The following is a 12,101-nucleotide window of genomic DNA, read 5'->3' as shown; positions in this document are numbered from 1 at the left end:
ATGGAGAAAGAAAGAGAGAGAGAGAGAGAGAGAGAGAGAGAGAGAGGTAATTGATGGCGTAGGTGATGACAACAACGTAGTCAACCTCTGGGATTGTGGGTAATGAGGCTCTCATGAGAAAGCTGGGCGCCGTTGCGAGCTCGGTGATGTCACAGTGGCAAGATGAACAAGCACAATCAAAGATTCATTTGACAGGAAGCAAGGAAGAGCTAGAGTGCTGCTTGTTACGCCTGTGACAAAGCGAGCGGGGACAGCTCCTAACTGACCTCGTTCGTCGTTGCCTCTGCGAGGAAGATGTCTGTTTTTTGACAACCTCACGTCTTCTGGTCACATTTACCAGCTGCTTTTCCCGCCGCAGCTTTTTCACTTATTTTGCCACACAAGCACACGGTCCATCTGGGTAATTACGAGGTACGACGAAGTTCTGTCTGAGACTGTACTCCACCTTGCCTTGCTCTCATTTCAATTAAAACACCTGGCGAGTCAAAGGATGCAAATGTCCATGATAATTGCAAGAACCTCGCGAGAAATTGCCATAGCAAAATCTCCCAATTATTCTGTCCATTAAACATCTTACCTCAGATCCTAAATTGATCCTTTTGGCAACTTTGAGGCCTTCGTTTGGAACGCTGTGGTGAATTAAACCGTGTCATTCTGTCACCTGGGGCTTTGTGCTGAGGAGCACTAAGCAGGGATAAGTAAGAGACGAGCTTCAAGAACCAGAACAACACACCTTCTTTTACCTACCGCCCCGCACTGACTGGCTTCTACTTGTGGTTTGTTCTTCTCTAAGCTGGTGGAAACGTGTGCCGAGCGGTGAACTTTTGGTCCCACAGTGCCCCCTATTGACAAAAAACAAAATCAAGACTTTACAGTAAGACATGCAATGGGTCATTTTAGCCCAGCATGGTCTTTTCCAAACTTTGAATAGCCAAATCAGTCTGGTTTATATTTTATGTGCTTGCACCGCAAAGTTAAGTATGCACTATTTCCTGTCCAGATCTAAGAAAGTGGATTGAACTACAAAACAATACATTCAATGTCACTGCTTAATGTCCCAACTTGCTGTAAAATGGCAGAATTAAGTTATTCAGCCCATTTCACCAAGAAAACTAGCTGATTTGTCTGCGACGCAAAATGTTCAAATGTTAGTGAGGTCACCGGAGGGGGGACTTTAAAGGTGGAAAAGGGAGTAAAGTCGAACAAAGCAAAGCAGAACAAAACTATTAAATCTTTCATCATTTCCCGCTTTCCTATAACCTTGTTGCGCTGGTGGAACTGAGGTCTAGACATTGTGGAAAGGCAATAGCCATCCATCATGTCCGATTATGCCGTTTAGATGTAATTGCAAACCCTTAAGGATTGCTCCACCATCCTCATCCCTGCACACGTAGACACACAAATGCACATGCACACACACATGTATGAGCACACAAACACACACCTGCAGGGGAAAGGCAGGGTAGAATATCACCGTTGCTTCTCAGAGAGAGAGAGAGAAAGAGAGAGAGAGAGAGAGAGAGCGCAGGCAGCCACCTCCATACACATTTCACAGACAATCAAATTAGAGCTGGCATTCAATACATCACTGACAAATTGTTTATTAAACAAAAGGCTTGAATTGCAGCATAACTGAGAAAGATTCAAGCGATGAGAGAGAAGCGGGGGCTGCAAGTTTTTTATGTGTGTCACTGTGTGTGCCCATGTAAGGAAGACATGTTACACTCATTCGCACACACACACACACACACACACACACACACAAACACACACCATTTAGGTCCTTTTCTACAAGAGCAGAGTCAACGCTACCATTTAAAAATGCACTGTGAGGATATAAACACTGGAATAAAAAAAATGTCAATGAGGTCATGGCACTAACACTGTTAACACTGTTTGATTCCCAATGGGGCCACCCACGTTCACATGGCACTTTGGTTAAAAGCGTCCACCATATGGTATGTTAATGTGCTCAGATCATTTGTTTCCTGTCATCTCTTATGTTTAACAATGAGGAACCTGCAGGTCATACAGAGGCATAATTCATATATCTTATTATGTAGCAGGCATTTTGAAGTTTTAAGTGGGAAACGCCACTCAGAAGAGGTGGATGTGTGCTAAGATGCATATGGTCATCATGCAACATTTATCATTTCATAGATTCCCCTCTGGAAAAGCATTACAGTGAAATGGATCTCAGGCTATAATGAAGTATAGTCAGCTTCACAGCAGTTGCAATAAATTCCAAAGGCTCCGGAGCTCCACCTAAAGTACAGTCGTTGTGATTTATTGGTGAAACGGTGATGGTTTGGTGCCAGGCGGGGCTTTGTAAGTTTCAATGGACATGTTGTTATGTTTTGACCTTTACTCTCCATTTAAATTCATTCTAACTTTTGTGAATTTGGAATGACTTAAGCTCCTATATCGTTCCAGACCCAACTTTAAAACCTTGGACATGGGTAATTGCTACTCAAAAGATAGATTTTTACTTTACGGAGGGGCGGCTGAAAGTTAAATTACCTGGGCGCCACTGGCCAGGTGGGTGTGGGAATTGAGGAAATAGGAAAGTGTCTCATAGCCTGAGACTTCTGCTTTAAGGTAAATACAGCACTTCCCTCTTGAAGAAAAACAGATGTATGAAGTTAGACAAACAAAATCAACAAAAGGTCAAACTAACTTGTATCTGACGCTTTAAACCACATTTCGTGGCCTTCCTCTGTAGATAGAGTCGCTCAGTTGTCGTGTTTAGTTGCTAATAAGTGACGTATAACAGAATTCTGGTCATGTGTTGACAAGTGGCTGTGTATGGATTATATTAGATTAGATTACAGATTTATGCAGTTTTAAGTAGACATTATTGCACAAAAGAGGTTAATCTTCCGGCCCAAAAAGTATGATGTTCAAAATATTCATATGGCACACAACATTACGGCATCGCTACTACAAAATACACCACAATACGTATACTGAAGGTTTACACAAGACAACAAATGAAAAAGGTTAGCAGCGAACAAACAGCTAAATATCATCAGATTAGCTCTTCCATAGCACACAAATCAAACAAAAAGGAAAAACTGAAAAGTTCCTCCCTTGGAAGAAACTTTGGAACCCATGATGTAGGGCGGGGCAGGAGGCTAAAGGTCAGATCCTGACTCTCCTGCCGCTGCATTGTACCTCGACATGGGGCGATGACACCTGTCAATCAACCCGCGCTGAAGACCTTTATGACGGGAACAAAGGCCGTTCGCAGGCTATTGAGCTAGACATGAGAAATGTCATGGATGTTGTGATAAAAAACGAGGTCAGCTGCATATGGAGTACGAGTAGAGAGAGAGAGAGAGAGAGAGAGAGAGAGAGAAAGAGAGAGAGAGAGAGTAGTTTTGGCTGATGTCAAAAACTCTCCACTGGAGTGTGTTTGTGTCATTGTGGCCTCGCTGGTCACTGTGGCTTTTTGTGCTAAATGACACATCAGCTGTTATTGCAATGCTGGGAGATCATTATCCCATTGGAGTGTGTGGGAGCAGTGTTCAGATGTGTGTGTGTGTGTGTGTGTGTGTGTGTGTGTGTGGTCGGTAGGTGCTCTGGTGTGATGCATATCTTTAATAACAGTCCATTAGCTCTCTGCGTGTGCGGCTCCTTTGTATATGGGCTGGTATCTAGGCTGTGTGTGTTTGTGCATGCTCCCATATGTGTCCCTGTGAGTGTGCGGAAACAGAACGTGTGTCCTTGTGCGGGGAAGTGTTGGAAATGGCCGCTGATGGGCCGTGAATCAGAGCCCAGCGTGCTGTTATTTCATGTTGCTCCCAACGGGACGAACCGAGCACCAGCCGGGCTGCTGTCTGTTATCCCTCACCCCCAGGTTCACTGACCCCAAGCATATTTTCTTCTTTCCCTCCTGTTTTTACTTTCTCTTCCCTCCCCCCTTCACTCTGCGACTTCTTTCTTCCTTCTCACTCTCACACTTGTTCTCCTTCCTCTCTCACATATTTCATCTTCGACTTTGCCCTCCTGACAGATCCACATATTTGCTCCCTTTTCAAGAAATTGCCAACATACCAAGATAGTTTGAAGCAGTGGCACCAGAAGCGATGCCAGCTTCTAAAAACACATGCCAGGATATGTTGGAAGGAGAAAATTTCCCTCCCTGTCCCACGCAACATCTATTCACCACCGCCACCGAAAGCTGAAAAAAAAACGCATAGAAATGCGCTGATCTTGAACGCTGCTCGCCCACCACTGCAGCAGGCTATAACTAATCCATCTCCCACTACATGCTTTTAATGAGCCTCCATAACCGTTATCCGTATGGTGCAGTGCAGCACGGGCCAAATCGAGCTGTTTCCATGACTTTGTGCTGTCAGCAAAACCTGACGAGGGACATGTGTGTGTGTGTACGTTTGTGTGTGCTACTGTCACTGAGCATCTGCGTCGTCGGTGTGCCATCCCGGTTGACGATTTTCCATCTGGTGGATGTGTGTGTGTACGAGGATGTGTGTTTATTGTCTAAACAGAAGGGCCTATTTACCTGCATCATCCTGTCTCAAACTGCACCAGGATTATTGGAAACAGAAGCTGATGGGTGTGGTCGCAGTGTGTGTATGTGAGTGTGTGGAGGTAGAAGCTGCCAGGCCCCTTTCAGAAACCCCCACGGGGGCCACATTAGGGCCCTCCAGGGGCCAAATTAGAGGCAGCTAACCAAGTTAGAGATCGGCCGCAGAGGGGGCCTGACTGGCAGGGATGGACTGATTTCACTCCAGCCTCCTGAACTAACCACACACACGCATGCACACACACACACACACACACATACAGATCCACCTCCTCTCTTTGTTTTGCCGCTGATCAGCAAAAGATAAAAGCCAGTTCCTGACAATAGCAGCTCTCTGTTGGGGAGTCTGCAGGGAGATCCTGACTTAGAGTGGAGCTATAATGTCTTCCTGCAGGTCAGCCTAGATTAGTGTGTCTGTATCAAGAGGAAGTGATTTAATATAAATTAGCCTTTGGAATAGGAGTTTCTTTAAATGAAATCTTATTATGGTTTTTATCCATATGTTTTTACTGGAAATAGTCCCACAAATATGGCTGCGGATGAGAAATGTTCATTTTAGAGTCTGTTTATACGACTGTCACAAAGATTGATAACAATAAAAGAATCCAAACTGAACCTAAAAGGAGAAGGTCACCAAGTTTTACATTGAGTTTGGTGGGAAAGTTCCAAACTCATACAACTTCTAGTGGAGATCCAAATGTTTGAATTTTTCTTTCATTATATCAGATTGAATATTGAAAAGAGTGTAAAATGATGCACATCGCAACTAGAATATTTACATTTTCACCCAATTTTAAAACATATAGTAACTTTAGTGCCAGAACAAGCACATTTAGAAAATATATGGTATGGTTTTTTTCTAAATTCAAAGAAGCTTAAGTGGAATTTTGTGGGGAGAAATTAAGAGTTTAAAGGTTAAACAGACCCTAAAACGTGTCTCACCATAACAGTATGATTGGCATGCCTGCTTGGCACAAGTTCGAGATCCGCCCCCTGCTTCCTCTCACATGTCACTCCCACACACACACACACACACACACACACACACACACACACACACACACACACACACACACACACACACACACACACACACACACACACGGCATTTGGTGGTGGTGACATTTGTAAAGTCTCACAGAGGATGATCATAAATCTCCGTTTTATGAGCAGACTGTTGACCGCATAGCCTTGACATTCAAGACCACTCGGCATGGAAAAAAAAAAATGGGGTTCTAACTCCCTGAAAGCGTTGATTGATTTGTCTCATGGGGGCAGTGAAAGCCACTCACTGTTAGGGTCAAGACTTGTTTCTGTTTATAAAAGTCTTTGTTCATTACCATCGTGACAAGTGGAGATTTAGCAGGCGGTGTTTGCCCTGAAAACATTTAAAGAATGCTCAGTATGTTTTGCTTCTTCCACACTGTACACATAATTATTTAAATCAAATAGTTTTTATCTTTGACATAAAGACAGAGTTGAAGCAAACCAAACAGGCTGTCAATTCAACCTTTGCAGCGCACAGCCAAGCAGCTGTCCTCTAATCTTCTATTCTATTTGGTGAAAAGGAAGAGAGGAAAGGAATGGTTCAGAGATTGAATCCTCCAGGCTGGAATCCAATCAAGTCATTAGGAGTAGGTGGAGCCCGAGCCAAGCTCACACAACTTATGCTACGTTATAACCTCTCCGTTTTCAGTAAAGTGTTCGTTTACACGTACCTGTGTATATATGCCGTCAATGCCATCAAGAGCACGCCAAACCTGTAGGTGGCGGTGTAACGAGAAGCTCTAGCCCACTCACATCAGAATCCCGACAATAGCAACAACAGCAACCAATCACGTCCTCTTTCTCTCTCTCGGCTGCCTAAACCTCCGATTGTCTCAGTTTACATGCAAATGTGCAAACGAAGATTTCCAAAATCTCCACTTTGGCCGGAGTTTTTAGAAAGAATCGTTTTCTGTGATAAAAATGGTGTTTTCGTGTAAATGAGAGGCCAAACCGCGGGAAAATATCTGCGTCTTCCCTTCGTGTAAACGGGGCTTTAGTTTTGATCAAAAGAAAAAAGCAGCAGAGGTTCCCTGAAAAAAAGCACCCAAACCTCAGGTTTTTGTGTGATAAGTTGTAATGGGGTTCAGAGAGGCGGCTTTGTTTGGGTTTGTGCTTCTCCTTTCAGGTGGAAATCTTTGTGCTGCCACACAAAACTGATCAACTTCAGCACCAGTGAGACTCTGAACCCACAAGATTAAGTGATAACAAGCTTACAGCTGCCGAGATCACCGCAGACAACAGATCATCAGTCAAACCGGAATGAGCACGACAATCTGGTCCGTTCTCCTCTCGCCTACCAGCTTAGAAACCCAGCTGTTAGGAAACAAAAACCAGCCCGGCCTCTTTTGGAGCACATTTTTCAAAACCCGCAGACATCCGAGGCCGTAAAGCTGACCTCTGAGCAGCTGGAGCCAGAGCTAAATGTCCAAAAGTTGTTAGAATTGGTCCAAGGTCCAGATCTGAACCCTCCTGTCAAGCCGGAATCAAAGTTATGACTTTTACGCAACCTTTCGGATCTTCTGCACCATTAAAATTCAGTGTAATTAAACTTCAATGATATTCCAGGTGCTGACGCTGGTGTTTGACCAGCGGGTGCCTGTGCCAGCCAACAGCGTGGCAGCGCACTGTGAAGAAGGAGGGGTCACCATTGAGGTCAAACAGTACCTTCTTAGGTACTGTAATGGCTGCCGGTTACTTGTTTGAATTGATCCATTGTGGGTTTTTTGTCCACAGTGGCACCGACACAAGTCCATTTAACATGCTTTCTGCTCTAATGTCTAAGAAAAAAAGGATTCAGGTTAGAGGCCCGAGTTGGAAAATGGAATGGAACGGTGAAGATGGGACACTCAGTGCTGATTACTGCAAATGGCACAGACTATGGTATCGGCAATCAATGTTACGTTTCCTTTTATTTCTTCACTCCGAGAAGGAGCATTCTGGATGCCTGATCGGTGCGCAAATGCTGACTTTCAGTGATGCATTATTTGTCCTGTGGCTGAACCTGCACTTGCTGTGAGTGTTATTGACTGGACCAGGAAGAGAAATGGCCTCAAGTTAATGGTCCTGATTTAAGTTGCACCTTTTTTTTTCCTCTTTTGTTCCTAGGAAACGGTTAGTTGATCCACCCAAGTGATCTGACCTTAGAGGGCTGCGCTGCACGAGCTGCCACTCCCCACGTTGTGCAGTTCCAGACGGAGTTACAGGGCTGTGGCAGCACAATGACGGTGTGTGGCTCTCCGCCTCCTTCAGTGTCCATCCACTCGTCTGTTTTGAAGTCCCTGTAACGTTTTTTTTTCCCTCAGATGACCGAAGAAGCTGTCATCTACTACTTTTCTCTGACGTACTCCCCAGCACCCATTGGCAACACCTTTTTATTTGAAAGACCAACCCTGTTGAGGTGGTAATTGAATGCCGCTATCTAAGGTGAAGTCTCATCATCTAGTATTTCCCCACCTTAGTCTGCCAAGTCCAATTCTAGCAGATTCTTCAGAGTATCTGCAGGTCTAAAAAAAAAAAAGATGTATGAGGTATTAAAAAATACACTTGCATTACATTTTTCTTCTTGCAGAAAAGTCATAACAATCACATCTAGGCCTTATCATCTCTATTGGTTTCCCTCCAGTTAACTGGTCTTAAATTGCATTCTATGTTAAAAAGATCTGGGTTTGAATTTACCTGGGTGAGCCCTGTAGAAACCATGTTGTTGTTGTTAAATGTACCTACCTGTGTTCTCCACTCTCTCTCTCTGAGGCACACTTTCTTCATCCTTGATTGAGCCTCTCTCTAGTGAGATGCCCATCCTTGCTGTGATTGTCCTCACAGGAGGCACGATGTGAGCAGCGGCGCTGTGAGGCCTACCTGGAAGCTGTTTGCCTTCAACGTGTTAGCGGAACAGCAGCTGCGCTTCTCCCTGCGTCTCATGACAGGTGGGGGGGGGAACACGCAACAAGAAGAAACAACAAACTTGGAGCTGGATGTTCTGCAAGTTTAAAACTTGTGATTTGCGCCAGGCGGCTTGGCTAATTTCCCCGGCGACGGGTGTAATTGCAATCACTCAAGGCCTCGCAGTCACGTTGCTGCGACTGTTAAAAGATGCTAAACAGTAACTTGATAAACAGGAGTGGATCTTTTGATGCATGGTGATGAGCTGAAATTACATGCCTTGTAGGCTGCGGCTGACCTAACGGGGTCACTCGCACAACAAAGTGATCAATAAACAGCTGATTATGCTTTCTAATTAATTCCAACACTGCAGCTAACGACTGCACCACTTTTTTATTTTTTTTAAAGTTGGCCTAGCATCGCCTGTGATTTTATTTATTTTAAAAGTAGCATGGCCTGTAAGAAGTTATGAAAGTTTAAAACTTGTTTTTGCAGGCACAGACACTCATCTGTTTCTTCCAGGTTGATGATGCTACATCTGTAATTCATTTATAGCGTCTTTAAAGTATTTTTCTCTTATTGTTACAGTACCTATACCCTATTGACTGCTGCTGCACTGACCCACTCTCCCCCACGGGCATCATTTAACTTTCAACTAATCAGATGATGGCCCCAGCATTACTTTTCCACTTGTCTTTTTCTCCTTCTGTATTTGATTAGAGGACTGGCAGTCACAGAGGCCTTCCAGTGTTTACTTCCCGAGTGACGTGATGCACATTGAAGCGGCGCTCCTCCGGGGTCACCACGTTCCACTTAGGGTCTATGTCGACTACCACTTGTGTGACCACCAAGTTCCCGACCCCAAATCTCAACCCAGATACCCCTTCATCAACAACCATGGGTGAGAAGCTGCAGATTGGATGTGCAGTATTTATATGAAAAGACTCAGCCAGTCATAATAATCAAGATTTAGGTTTAGTTGCATACCATGCTGAACCTAATTGAGAGCATTTATCGTCGGTCTGTGTTTATGAATATGAATTCTGTGCCTGTATTTTGCCAAATAAGGTGTTTCAGTGATGCTAAGCTGACAGGAGCCAAGTCTTACTTCATGCAGAGGAGCCAGGAGGATAAACTTCATCTCCAGCTGGAAGCCTTCAAGTTCCCCCATAATCACGGGAATTCAGTACGAGATGTGTTATACAATTCAGAACTGGTATCATGTAGTCAGGCGTTTTTTTTAGGCCATTTTTCTTCCCTACATTTTCCAAGCATCACTGTGTCTTGATGTGACCAGCCAAAGTGTTACTTTAACATTCCTTTCAACTGTTCTGTTAGTCTCTTACGTGCTAAGTTGGCACATAATGTACACATTAGTGAGTGTTGTTTGAAGGCCATAATACCCTGCGCTGTGATCTTTGCTTAGTTCAAATACTTTCCAACTAAGGAAATGAAAGCCCTCTCAGGTAACGTCAAACCCAGTGATTTTAAATTTTAGGCTGAAGAAGCCAGAATGGAGCTCCGCCACAAATTCGAGCAGAGCCAGTTATCCACTCCGGAAACCTTTTTTTGTGCATCTGTACAATCGGAGCTTTGGAAGAGTTTTAACTTTAAATTAACTTTGATCGGTTGGCCAAATAGGAAATTCTACTCCCAATGCAACAGACTTTAAAATCTGATATGAGAGTTTGGTGCAAACAAAAAAGACTCTTCAGACCCAAAAAGAAAGAGAAAAGGAATGCTATACACTTTAGTAGCAATTATACTTATTTCTATGCTGGGGAACGTTTAATTAGTGGAAATGCCGTCTGTGCAATATTTTGATATTCGTCCACATTCAATGCTGTACATTCTGAATCTTGATGTCTTTTTAAATGTCCTCATAGATCTATATCACATGTCACCTGAAGGCAGCAAAAGTCTCCGTTCCCATCGACTCGCAACACAAAGCGTGTTCATTCTTGACTGAAGCAAACAGGTTAGTTCCCACAAAGAGAATTCAGTGATGCTTAACATGTGGAGGGGTGACTGTTTGCTTAATATCTTTTTATTTGACAAATTTTCTGTTACTGTCTGTTTAAATGTTATTTTTTTTCCCTCTGCATTGCATTGACTCTAATGCTATAACAAGATTTATTTCAGCCTCTGAATATTCTTGGCTCTGGACAGATGGGTAGCATTAGGTGGGGACAATAAGGTGCTTGGCTGCTGTGAGACCAGCTGCAAGAGATGGAAAAGAAGCCTTGGGGAAGATGCTGGTACAGTTTACAAAAGCAACGCTACATTACACAAGGGGATGGATCCTACAAACATTTCATACTGACCCAGGGGAGAAATTTTGACACCGTGTGCAGTCATATTGTTCAGTACAATTATCACAAAAAGGTGTTTTTATGTCAATCTGAATGGTTCTGAACTAGCAAGCCTCACCCAAATGTAGTAACAAGGAGTGAAATATAATCAGCCACAGACTAACAGAGATGCAGAGGTTGCACCCATATTTAGACAAGCTAACTTGCCTTCATTTGGCACACATGCTGTTTATGCATGTTTAGAGGATTGATTTTGAGCTGATCCCTTTTTAATTGTCGAGCCAATCAGTCGTACCGTAAACGGATGAATCAGCTGGCTAAATGCGCTAAGTAGATTTTTTTTTTCTTTTTCTTCTTTTTCCCTCCATCCTCCCAATGTTGGACTTACTGGGCTTTCTCGAGATCTGCAGTGGAAGGGGACGGCGACTCTGGGCCCCATCCTGCTGGAGGGAATGACTCCGCTGTCCGAGCTCCAAACGCATGAAGTGATTCGAGAAGAAGGTACCGGTGGTTTTCACACATGTAAAACAATAAATAAACACCATTGAAAAATGCATTTAATGTCACTTTTTCCATGCTCACCTTTCTTCTCCTAATTACCAATGCTAAATGCTGTGACTAATAGAGCCGATAATGTTTGTCTTTTGTTCTCCATCCTCCCTCCCCAGCCTCCTATTCATCGATGGCCCTGCTGTGTGGAGTGGGTGCAGCGCTGGCTTTGGTGCTGCTAGTTTTCATGGCTGCTATCATTAGCAGCAGACGACACAAACCCATTGGACACTTTGTTTGTACCTGATTTAAGACGATAAAACATTTGTAACCATGCCTCATTTGTCCTTTTTATTCATACCTAAAGGGAAAAAAAGGACCATAAGTTTGTTTTTCCCCAAGCTAATGACATAAGAATGAAATGAACCATCCTAAGTCCACTTACAACAAAGTGACAGTATTTCTCTGCAGGTGATAGCTTAATTTGGTTGCATCTGTACGGTATGTTGCTCCCTATATTCCAGGTTAAGTGTTAGAGGCTTGCCAGAGTTAAAAGGGGTTAAGCAGTAGTGTCCACTCTTGCAGCAAATGACCCGGCCATAAAATGTATACCGTGTGCACAATGAGGCACTGTATAATATAATAGCACGGTGCAATAAATGAATACTTCTGTATGTGGTTAAGGTTTTCATAACGTGTAGGGGTGTGTCTGGATTTTATTTATTTTTTTACAGTAAATGGGTTAGCCATGTGGGGGTGGCCGGTGAGCAAACAAGATAAGTGTACAGTACGAGCTACGAAATGACCCAAAGTGCCAGCCT

At 43.6% G+C, this 12,101-nt stretch overlaps 1 pseudogene; it reads left to right on the top strand.

Annotated features, from left to right (window-relative positions):
* Positions 1-6,673: 6,673 nt before the first annotated feature.
* On the top strand, positions 6,674-11,587 carry LOC114551212 (zona pellucida sperm-binding protein 3-like; annotated as a pseudogene).
* The last annotated feature ends 514 nt before the right edge of the window (positions 11,588-12,101 follow it).

Source organism: Perca flavescens, chromosome 24, assembly GCF_004354835.1.
Source record: "Perca flavescens isolate YP-PL-M2 chromosome 24, PFLA_1.0, whole genome shotgun sequence".
Taxonomy (NCBI): domain Eukaryota; kingdom Metazoa; phylum Chordata; class Actinopteri; order Perciformes; family Percidae; genus Perca; species Perca flavescens.
This window is presented reverse-complemented; position numbering and strand designations above follow the sequence as displayed.